The 12,803-nt window shown below is 38.7% G+C and overlaps 1 protein-coding gene across 1 annotated transcript in view; it reads right to left on the minus strand.

The window, feature by feature from the left end:
* Cad89D (cadherin 89D) overlaps nt 1-12,803 on the minus strand; it is a 144,700-nt gene that overhangs the window by 88,531 nt on the left and 43,366 nt on the right.

Below are 12,803 nucleotides of genomic sequence, written 5' to 3' on the forward strand. Positions count from 1 at the left end.
GCCAACCACCGAAAAAAAACCGCAAGTAAAAAATCTTAGAGCAACCATGTTTAAGTTTTTTAAGAGATGAACGGAATCATACGGCGTTTTTCCTTAGCACGGCAGAATTGACCGTCTGCACTGCGTTTGGTGCAATGCGAGAAGTATTCACGCGGTCTTGTGGGCGCTAATATGGGTTCTACACCGACCGCATTGTTTAGCGCAAAGCGTGAAGTATTTCTAAAGTCTTGCAGGCGCTAATATACGATTAACGCCGGCCGCAATGAGTACGGCGCGATTATTCGAACTCACGTTAGAATAACCGTGGCATCGAATAATAGAGCTTAAAAGGCCTATGTTGTGTTTCGACGCCGTATGAGCATTCCAATGTCACCTCGTTTCTCCCGTATAAATATTTTTTCTGAGAAAAGTTAGGAAAGTTCTTCACATTCCTGTAGCAGATGTTAAGGTTTCTATTCGCGCAATCCTTATACTTGCTTTTAGACCTCTCGCGCAATCCTGGATTACCGTTGTGATCGATGACGCTATTAATACTACGTAATCATTTAGGTCAGGTCAGGTTAGATTCGATGAAGCTGGGTCAGATTAGGAAAGGTAAGGAAGGTTAGGAAAGATTAAGTCTTTTTAAGTTAAATAAATGCGGGTCAGTTTAGGTGAGGTTAGTTTACGTGCGCCCAGATTCTTAGTAAAGTAAAAACAAGGGAAGATTAGTGAGGTTTGGCATGAGTAAATAATACAAATACACGGAAGACGAGATTTACTATTTGCATAATATTATAAAAGAAAGTTTTGAATAATTTTGTTGACACTGTGCTTTTTATTTTTTGATAGTCACAGTGTCGAGAAAAAAAGCAGAAAAGCTATATGTTGACACTATGCTTGTTGACACTGTACTAACAACATTGTAAGTAATCTTAGGACCAATTGAAAAGAGTTTGAGGGAGGCTAATTGCATGCATTACGCAAGTAAAGTTGGGTAAGTTGATCCTCCTGCCTCATATCACATCAAAGCGAAGACGAAAAAAAAAAAAACGTTAGAAGGACAGCTGTAATAAACAATGCAACTTGCCCAGAACAGAAATCAAGGAAATACATTATTCTACCGTCAATAAAAGGACCGAATATTGATGAGAAACTGGACGATTCGTCAAATCATCATAAATATGCATTTCTCTCTTATACGCCGAAGATGAAATCGTCGCGACTTTGGAACTGAACACCAACTTACTCTCTTTCTACCTATAATACACATTATAATTTATCTGTTTATTATTTCATGGCTGACTGAGTGATATGAAGAAGTAAGCTATTAAAAGAAAACCTGGCTCAAGATGATGAGGAAGCTTACGGTCACCGATGCATAATCAACGCCTCATATGCGCGCGAGCTCAGTATGGGGTATTGAAATTGGATGCAGCCGCTGAAACCCTTAATTGTAGCGATGGAAAGTTCATAAATAACCGATACTTTAGGATGTCCCAGTCATTGGAGGAAGGCTATTTTGTACCGAAATTCAAATCTTGTTAGGTAGCGATACAATCCTGCTAGTTTTCCTAAAAACACACCGTGTCACTACTCGTATGCTGCAAAATTGACTATAGAACAATTCATTTTACTACTATAAATACATCTGTAGAGTATTTGTCTGAAATTTCGTCGATTTTCGCCTTGATCAAAAGAAAAATCAGTTTAATGTTCATTTCTGAATGATCAGCGGTTTCCTACAGAAAATTGAGGCATTTACAGTAAAAGGGCGTATGAGACTTCAAATGCTGCTAAGATTGCGCAACGTAGCTCTCTAGTTGTAAGTAACTTACCCGACAGTTTTGCCATGAATTTTTCCCTGAATCTGCTCTGAGTTTTGCGATGTATGTTCCCCTCTGAAATATTTCATTTCGAGACTAATGGAGATGTTGCACGTGTGAGGAATTTGCGATTTGACTATCGATTCATACGTAAAAGTTCGCACGAAACACAATGGTGCCACTGGTCTTCTCTGAAAACAACTCCCAAGCTCAAAAAAAGCTCTCAAGTTGAAACCAAAATGGAGGGGATATCCCACGCTATCCTGAGAGTCCACCTCTACATCAAGACGATCTCTCCATGCGCAGATAGGGAGCAAATACATCAGCAGGGTTGCCGTGTTTTCAGTTTTGGAGTCCCCAAATAAAGTGGCAGCCCTGTCAATGTATTTGCTCACTATCTTTGCATGGAGAGTTTGTTTTGATGTAGACGTGGACTCTCAGAATAGCGTGGGATATTCCCTCCATTTTGGCCTCAACTTGAGAGCTTTTTTTGAGCTTGGGAAGTGATTTCAGAGAAAACCAGTGGCACCATCGTGTTTCTAGCGAACTTTTACGTAGGAATCAACAGTCAAATCGCAAATACCTCAAACATGCAACATCTTTATTCTCCTGCATGGAATGATAAAAGGGTCAAGTTTTGTCGGCTCTTTCACACGGAGACGTAACATTCATCGATGAGTCTGAACCGCACCACCGACCAATCAGAAGCGCAAGGCCGCACTTAAGTGTGGACGAGACTCGTCCTAAGTAAATTTAAGCATGGTTGAGGAACCGAAAAAATTCGGCCGCAGGTAATTAATGACCCTGTTTTCAGCTATTTTCAGCGGACAGGGCTTATGCTGAAAGCGAGCGTCCAATCCGACTACAACGCATCATCCACGGCTGCGCGGATCCAATTCGTTCGGCCATCATCGTCGGGATTCGTTTTCCCTTTCCGCCCTGTCCCATTCAAAAGTCTGCGCTCCTCGTTCACCGAGCACCGAGCACCGAGCACCGAGCCTCACCGTCCACCAAACCGCATCCTGGGATTCCGCCTACCCACCAGTCACCACGTCGCAGCTTTCCTTTTCTGTTGGCTAGATTTATTGGTAAAAATGCCGCGACTCCTAACCCCGCCGCCGCCGCGTCGGGCTCTTGCTGATCTCCGCCGCAGAAACGCTCGCCGGTAGTCACCCGCCAACGGATGCCAGATTGAATCTTTTCCACGAACATTGGAGACATTCAACTGGCTTTCGTAAGTTTGAATAAACTGGAGATTCCAAAACTCAACTCAAAAATGCAAATTTTGATAGGCAAAAACGACGGATCGACCAATTGTAACTTTTACTGACGCACTTACAACGAACTGTTCCTAGGGGGCTTTTCTGTGACAGTTGGCGAGTGTTCGAGCATTGCTCACGACGGAATTCCAACTCCAACTGTAAAGCATTAATTGCTAAACATAGGGTGTCATCACTTGTCGGAGCACGCGTAATTTTAATCTGACTGACACACAAATGCAATTTCTCGGGAGTGAGCGTGAGCGCTGAGCAGCGTGAGCAAAAAATACATTTTTGGGTAGACCGTCGTTTGATGCGTCACGCACGAAATTCGAGTGAGAACATCACCCAAGCGCACGATTGTAATAATGCGTGACCAAACCGTAATATATATTGTAAATGACAAGGACAAAGTTGGGTCATCAGGTAAAACATGAATGTCACCCAAATACTCAAACAACGATGATTGCGGTATAACGGAGGATATTTTCGTGAAAAAATCGAGAGACTTAAACGCAGCGGAGGAAAAAACGAATACGCAGGTGTACTTGCACAATCAATTTCGTGGGCTTTGAGTGAATATGGTTTAATCGAAGAAATTCTTCGCATAAAAATCGCTTGAGACTTAACGTTGAGTAACAGCTGAATTTTAAGGGATTGTGCTATGTTGCCGTATCCCTGATAAGGCAGCACTCATCGCGTTGCCGAGTTTACGTCGGTCCAATTTCGCTTGGGCCGATCGCGATCTTCCCGGGCACTTACCGATCCGTGTAAGCCATTAATGATTCTTTTCAATGGGGATCGGTCCGGGCACATCGCGATCGGCCCAAAATCGGGATCAGCCCGTAACAGATTCATTCATAGTCTACAAGAAACTGCATCTGATAATTTGAAGGCACTCAAACTTTAGACAGCCTCAAAAACAATATCTGACTCCCTTACGAAATTATTCAATCTTATTGTATATTATATAAAAATTCTTCTGACAAAACATCGTTCAATAATCAATTTTCCTTTGGTTGTGTCAAAAATTAACAGCGCAATAGACCTTGAAAAAGGTCGCGATCAGAAGAAAAATACTTCACTGTGAAGATGAATAACGATAATTAAACACGCAAAAAACTTTATTAAAGTTCTTTCCAAGCTGCTCAACACTTCCGGTCAAAATACTAATACCCCCCCCCCCCCCCCGTTGATCCTGCACTTGGCGCAATAATGTTCTAAAATCTTCTCAGAATCCGCAATCTCCATATTTGTCCTTTATCGCCCCTTCACCTCCATGCTCTACCCACCAATGATTGCGGGTTGGAGCTCAAGTATAGATCTGGCGGTTTGATTGGGCGATCTGTGATCCGCGGGTGAAGGCCGAAAGGTCAGTGAGCCAGCGGCACACTCGAATCGTCACGAAAAGGGAAACGGGAAAGTCGTGTTGCCAACCTACTTCCTCAACACATCACCCTGCCTGAACCTGGAAGCTGTGTTTCTATAAGGTACCTACTTTATTATCAGCAGCCTGGGTTTTTACTATGCTTTGGAATTTGATCGAATTGCTTTTATTTGATCGACTTGTAAAAATCTATAAATACTGAACCGTGTAAGCCATGGATGACTCGTTCAAATCGGCCGGGCATCCATGTCGTTAACATGGATGTAAAGGAAGTTTAATTTTCCTTTCTGCAAATTAAATTGTGCTTTTTTTTCTTTATCGCCATTTCCCCACATTACATTCTGTTATCATCAAAAATAGAAAAATAAATTAAATACATGCCAGAGTATGCAACATTGGAAAGAGAGCTTCAGAGTGTTATTAAATGTAGTTCTCCTATGACTGTATTTTTTTTCTTTTTTTTAAAATAAAAAAAAAAAAGGAAAAAGAGAGGGACGTTATTTGTTAACTTTTGTGTATAATAAACGTAAAATCCTCATTACCGAAAATTTTAATGAAAGCGCTGTACGCGCACAGATTTAAGCTATATTTATTATTACTTATTTTTTGTCATTATTTTTCTCATTGTTTCTTAGCGGGATTTTTTTCTCTCGTTTGATTATAGATGTTACTGACTTTTTTGAACGATTAAAAAAGGTACCTCGGCTTAAGAATAGTCGCTGTTTTACCGCAGGAATCAATCTTTTAATTTTGCCAATACTGTATGTGTAGTGATTCGTACATGTATATCGTAACTAACAATACCGACCGTTCAAAGAGCCTCCCTAAAAATGGCCCCTTTTCGGGAACCCGGGGATTTCGTTCGTATGTGGCTTAAATGAAACCTTATGATGAGGTAAGCCTCCAGTAAAAATTTTAGCTTGAGTATATGTCTAGTTTCCGAGATACAGCGTTGCAAAGTTGGCATATTTGAGCTTTAAAATTCTCATATTTTTATGGATTTTCTTCCAAAAACCAACTTCAAAATAGACTTTACAATACTTACACGAAGCGCACACGAAAAATTATAATATAAAGAGTCTCCAGTAAGAGTTTGTACTAATGCGTAAGCCTTGTTTTGGCAGTACAACGTTGCAAAGTTTACATTTTTCAGCTTTAAAATACTCATTTTTTAAAGTTTATCATTCACAAACCGCTATTACTGAAGATCTAACTGCATTTTGGGGCATAGAAACAACAATTAGTGATACTCATAGATGCATAATATAATTTATAAAAGGATACGATAATACAGTGTTGCAAAGTTTTCAACTTTTATCTGGGAAAATGTCTATTTTCTGTTGTTATTTTATGGAAGCCAAGATAGAGCAATCGTCGATACGTAATATTGTGAAGCGGCAAAGAAATGTGGAGGACTTTTGTCAATTCTAGGTGAAAATTGGAATTAAAATGGCACTGTTGCCAATTTTATTTAAGTTTCTCTCAACATTCCATCATAAAATAAGTTTAGAATAAGGACATTTCCAATAATTATCTGATTTTATGAAGTAATCCAAGTGAATTTATGGCATACAATGAATGGCTCAGCATCAGAGTCGCTCTCAAAATCTAAAAAATTCTAACTTGCCTTGGTTGTCAATTTTACCTTCTTTTAGGCAGAATGCAAAAACAAACATAAAATATGGAAACGCTTGAGTTTTTTGAGTACAAATAAATCGTTACCCGGGACTGACATCAGCCCTTGATATTTTGCCTTGATACGAGTTAAGATACCCATTGAAGTCGTGTTCAACAAGAGAAAATCATAATCCATATAGAGTTCAAAGTTTTAAGCATGGCAACGCTATATCATCACCAGTCAAAGTATTCTTCTTCAAATACAAACATTCATCTACAGATGACATAAATTGTTGATTTTCTGCCTCAAATCGTTATTAAATTCTACAAAAGTAGCTTCTTAAACATAGAACTTAAAAATATAGACAATTTTAAAGCTCAAATATATAAACTTTGCAACTATGTATCATTAAAACTATACTTAAATTCTGAGTTAAACTTTTAAAAAAGACTTAATCTATCATAAAATTGCATCTAAACCCTAAAAACGTATCTTTTAGCGGTCACTAAGTTCGTTTTTCAATTAAGAAACTTGATAAAATGAACATTTTTTGTAGGTTTTTTATGTCATCTTTGCAACGTTGTATTAACAGAATTATCAGTATTAATGTTTCAATAGAAATATGCATTCGACAATAATACTAACATTTGATAAAATGTCACAAAATATCATAAAACATCCAATTGAATCGTTCTTAGAAAATAAGATACCTGAAAATATTAGAATTTTAAAGCTCAAATATGCCAACTTTGCAACACTGTATTATCGTATCCTTTTATAAATTATATTATGCATCTATGAGTATCACTAATTGTTGTTTCTATGCCCCAAAATGCAGTTAGATCTTCAGTAATAGCGGTTTGTGAATGATAAACTTTAAAAAATGAGTATTTTAAAGCTGAAAAATGTAAACTTTGCAACGTTGTACTGCCAAAACAAGGCTTACGCATTAGTCAAAACTCTTACTGGAGACTCTTTATATTATAATTTTTCGTGTGCGCTTCGTGTAAGTATTGTAAAGTCTATTTTGAAGTTGGTTTTTGGAAGAAAATCCATAAAAATATGAGAATTTTAAAGCTCAAATATGCCAACTTTGCAACGCTGTATCTCGGAAACTAGACATATACTCAAGCTAAAATTTTTACTGGAGGCTTACCTCATCATAAGGTTTCATTTAAGCCACAAACGAACGAAATCCCCGGGTTCCCGAAAAGGGGCCAAAAAAGGCCCTTTTTTAGGGAGGCTCTTTACTGATAGAGAAGTAACACTCAGTAGCTCCGTTTTTGATCGTCTTCAGAGCCACTCCTCATCCAGATGCTACGCATCGCTTCTCATTTAATTGAAAAGGCAGAACTTTAGCAATCAATTACCGTCCAGTATAGAATATTCTCCGTAATTAATATATCCATTACCTATATTGATAGCTATTCTCACTTACAAGCCCAAGCCTCCGGGAGTCCGGTGAAAAAAGACTTTCAGAACCCCTTCTTGAAGAGATAAGTGAGCTTAATATACAATTAACAGTATTTACAAAGTATGTGAGCCTGCGGCAATGGATTGCTCCAGCTGCGGATAAAACGCACCGCGCTCCGCGCCGCGCCACTTGCATTTAAATAAGGCAGCACCGTTGGAACGTAAACTGATTTAAAGTCTTCTCTCTCCAATCCAAACGAATCAATTTGCAGCACTCGACTGTAATCAAGGTCATGGACCAGAAGAGAACCTCGGGGCTGCAATCAGTCTCAGTGCGACTGTTCTCCACCTATTAATAATTTTGAAAACGGCATGAGTTAACAGTAATACTGCCTTCCTATGGAAGAACGCCGTATGAACATTCGAGAGTTGCCAAATTTCCTTCAATAAAATGTTCATTTTTGAGGAAAGATATGAATATTTTTCCTTGAAATTTTCAGACACTTTAGGTGAAATCGCGAACAAAATTATCTGAAAAATTGGAAGGAAAATATTCATAAGTTTACCAGGAAATTCGTGTTTTATCAAAGGAAATTTGGCAACGCTGAAGGTTCATACGGCGTTCTTCCTTGGTACGGCAGAATAGGTAAGACACTTGTCTACAATCCACACCACTAATTCGATGGACCACTAGACAAGGTGCGAGTTTAAGCATTCTGATACATGATCGTTAACCAGAATTTTACGTAAAACACGATTCAAGCGACGAAACTTACGAAACTCGATTCCTGAATGAGATAAAAATTCCAGATTTTAAATTCGCCTTAATTCAGCAAGAAATCGTTACACGTTGAACTTAGTTTAAGATATAAACTAAAGCGATCATACACGGATTTTCCACCATAGGAAGAGTAGCGCACGTGCATTCAAATGTTGCCACATTTCCTCTCAGAAAATATTTATTTTTGAAAAATTTATGAATTGCCTTTTTTGATGTTTTCAGACAATGCAAAATACATTACGAACATAATACGAACAAATTAGAAAAATCTGAAGGATTTTTCTTACAACTTATCCTGAAAATTCGTGAGTTGTGAAAGGAAATTTGGTGACTCCTGAACACTCATATGGCGTTCTTCCTTGGCACGGCAGTATTGTGGACCCTAGTACTCAAGAAAAAGCTAGTATGAGTAAGTATCGAAATAGATGACATAAAGATGAAGAAAATGTTTTAAAAAAAGTGGTATTAGATAGAAAAAAGGGAACCCGAGCTAAGATGAGGTACAAAAGCTCTGTGTTTGAATGCATTAATATCTCCTTCGAGGGAACTTTATCTCGATCGTTAAGCCCCCCTCCCCCCTCTTGGTGGGCTGGGACCCCGAGTGTTCCATGATCCGGGCATCTCAGCACATAGCGCACGCCGTAATCGAGACTTGAATGTTTGCTGGAAACGGATGTTTTTGCGTGGATACTGAATTTCTCCGACCGCTCTTGGATTGGAAAGTGGGTGCTAGCATGGTCCATTCATAATATCCGTGTGTAAAATAAAGTTGGAGTACGTGTTCGCTTGATTACATTCGGTCGTTAAATCTAAAGTTTTCGCAGCTTCTTCTCATACCTGCTAGCTGGGCGCGGAAAAGAAACCGCGCTAGCAAGGATGATTTTCTTTCAAAGATGTTAATTAAGCGTGAACACTCGTGAAATACCCTCTATTATACGACATGATCGAGCAAAACAAATTTTTGGTACAATCCGGCGGCGTGCGATATATCGATTTATCTGCCACTTAAACCTATGGAAAAGGATCGATAGATGGGGTATTCGCGACAGACACCTTAATGATAATCGATTTTTTACCATACCTTCAAATGGGGAAATATCGATAAACGATCATTCATGCCTCGCCACTGGCACAGTCAATGAAGCACTCGACCTAATATTCTACTGCACTAAGTTAAACTATAATTGACTATCTCCTAGTAGAATTTTTCAGGTTGGAAATAAACGGAATCACGGTGAGTAACGAATAGCCAATGTGAAAAATGCGCTCATACATTTGGTGTTATAACCCACCTTAAGAATTTAGCGGATAATAATCCACGCACCAGGATCGACTTCATTATTGATCAAATATTTATGATCAAGATCCTCTTACAATATTAAAGTGTGAGCAACTTTTCATAACTTTTCATCAAAAAAGTTCTGATGCCGCTTTCCCATTTACTTCATTGAGGAAAATGCAATATTGTTTTACCTTATAGAATGATTTGACGCACACAATCGTTTGACCCCACGAAATGGACGTATTTACGCTAAAAGAAACTATGTTTCACGGAATCCTTATGCATATACTTCCTTTTCGCATAAATATATTCATGAGATGTCATTGATTTACTCACCTGTAACAAAAATAAGAACAAAAGTGATCAGTGGACATATTAGAAGTGTCATCCCAATCAAATTCAATAAAAATTATGTTTGCAGACCAATATTACTTAAGAGTAAATTATAAGAATGCAACCCGTTATTTAATCGTGTTTTTCAATATAATCCGTCCAATAGAAATAAGATAAGCGCGTTTAACGACATCAGTCCTTTTCCAGAGCAATGATTCGAGAGGGCCCTCGCCTATTTCTTCAGAGACCTCCTCGTCTGATCACAATTAGAAATATTCGTTACGATCCGGCAGCTTTACACTAAAAATTGTGTTAGTTTGAGCGTCTGTCTCACGCCTCCTTAAATAGTAATTTTGGTAAAAACCAAGATAAAAGGAAATTTGTGATCAAAGTGAGACAAAAATAACGACGAAGATCCTTCACTCGTACAAGAACAGCTTATTGACAAACCATTGGGATAAAACTTTTCTGTGGCGTCTGGCGTGGCGTGCTTTGCGATCTATCGATATTTCCCCATTTGGAGCAGTGGTAAATAATCGATTATTAAGGTGTTCGCTGCGAATACCTGTTTATCGATACTTATCCATAGGTTCAAATGGCCGATCAATCGATGTATCGTAAAGCACGCCACGCCACTGGAACTTTCACTGAGCAAATATCTTCTGCATAAGAAACATGAGCTCTGTCCCTTATAAATTTTCTTAAATTGTTAAAACCGTTGAAAAGAAATTAAGGGAATTTGCAGAAATATGATTCTTACTTTTTTCCTAGTCAATCCGGATTGACAGTCCGAGGAGATTTGTGACGTCGTCAACGAGATACGAGGTTTTTGCTTGGCGCAGATTAGCGGATTTTTCCGCTTTCGCTGCGCTTGGTGATCGCGTTACAAGTCAGCATAACCATCACCCAACTCTTCCGACTCCCAGCTCAGGCGACGCGGCGCGACGGTGCGATCGACCGTTAATTGACGGCCACCATAAAAACCCTTCAAAAATATCGAAATTTGGTATCAGTATCGATTTTCGACTTTCGTAGCTGAAGACGGTGAGAAGTATCGACGTAGGCCGCAATCACCTCGACGAATCTGGATCTAAGCAGGAAAGCATTATCTCCAACCGTCCGTGAATCCACACAATTAGAAATTGTTACGTTCGACGGTGAACAGTTAACGCGGCGATCAATTAAAAAACATATCTCGTTGTGCGCGTCATCGCCCGGGCAAATCTCGTGATTAAAGCCCCCGCTTAGCGTTATATTGATGGATTTCGCCAAAATAAGCCTACATATAACGTTACCCAGTTTTCTTTCCCGTTTTCTTCGTTTCATAGAAAACAAAACAACGTAACTTCCGGAAACTTTCTGGGAAATTTCTGTTATTCATAAGGACAGGGTTCCACGTTTTCGAGTCCGAATGTTGCTCAGTTTTCTTGTAGCTGATAAAATGTGAGCAAAAATTGGGCAACGGTTGTTGTAGTCACCCTGATTCTGATTTGTGCCTCATATTTTATACTCGAGGAATGCGTTGCCAAGTTTGGCTACTAAAATTCTGGAATACGCCTGGTAATTCAGAACTGCGAGCAAAGATTCTAAGATATAGATATGATAGGTCATCACTTTTTAGTCCTTTCTAAACCGTGATCCATTGAAGATGTGGCTTTCAATGATTTAAGAAAATAAATGATTGTTTTGACACATGCCTACGTTTATTAAAATAAATGAAAATTGATACACTACGCACTACAAATATTTGATCCCAGGAGAGGGAGATTTCATTTGATGGGGGGCATTAACGTTACAGAAATCAATTTTGAAAGCTGCTCGTTTATTGATAATATTTATAACTATACATAGAGCTTGTCTGGTATGGTTATGTTAACGGGATCACGATGGAGAGGTTGCCAAAAGAGACGCCTGATTGGATACCTTCAGAGGGGGAGGGGGGGAGACGAAGGGGACGCCCAGTGAAAGGTTGGTGACTGGGAGTTTTACACGGGAAGGGCGGTGGAATGACAGCGAGCTTAATTGTATGTATGCGTATAAGTATGATACTAATTAAAACGTTCCTAATACTAAAGACGTAGAGTTGTATTGTGTACATAAAACACGACCTTGCACCTGGTTGAGGTCTCCTACTCTTTCAAGGAATTCAACAGTTTGAGGCGCGTGTGAACAAACATTTTTACGATCGGTTTCATTGAGATATAAAACAAATATTTAGAGAAAAAATGAATCGGGCTCCTCCTCTCTCGCCACTCAGTCATACTATGCTGAGATTTTTCGTCATCACTGCCGTCATTTCAAAGTGCCGACGCCCATAAGTTTATTTGTGAGTAACGCTTCAGTCTTCCGTTCAATAAGTAGAGTTTTACCTCTAATCTAAGAGGTTCCTCTCTAGTCAAATTTCTAGTTCGTGGCCTGTTGATTTTTTTTTAAAAAAATGAGCGTGAATAAAGACATAGAAAAATAACGAATATTTCAAAACGCGAGTATGATTCTAAAATTTTGAAATTTCGATAACGATTTTCTTTCTTTTTACTTAATTGTGCATAAAAAAGTGGACGTGCAATTTATTGTAAAGAGTATTGATTCTTTTAGTGATTACACTGTATGCGGTTTGAATTAGGAGTTGGATCGTCTAGTGGCCGGAGGTAAATATTGCCGATGCAATTTCCCTGGAGGAATTATTGTGATTTTCTTTTCACTCCTGCTGGAGATAATTTTTTTGACAAAGGTAAACTATTGGTATTAATTTGGTACTACCGCTCGACTACGTTTTCTCGATTTTAATTTTGCTTGATTTAGACGACATGAATTTAAATGACAGAGATAGTACATTGACTTAAATTGAGAGTTTGATTGTATTGTAAAAACATACACCCATAAAGTTTGAGGAAACCCAAAAGCTCCTTAAGTCACCATGTAATA

This window comes from Bemisia tabaci, chromosome 1 (genome assembly GCF_918797505.1).
Source record: "Bemisia tabaci chromosome 1, PGI_BMITA_v3".
NCBI classification, from domain to species: domain Eukaryota; kingdom Metazoa; phylum Arthropoda; class Insecta; order Hemiptera; family Aleyrodidae; genus Bemisia; species Bemisia tabaci.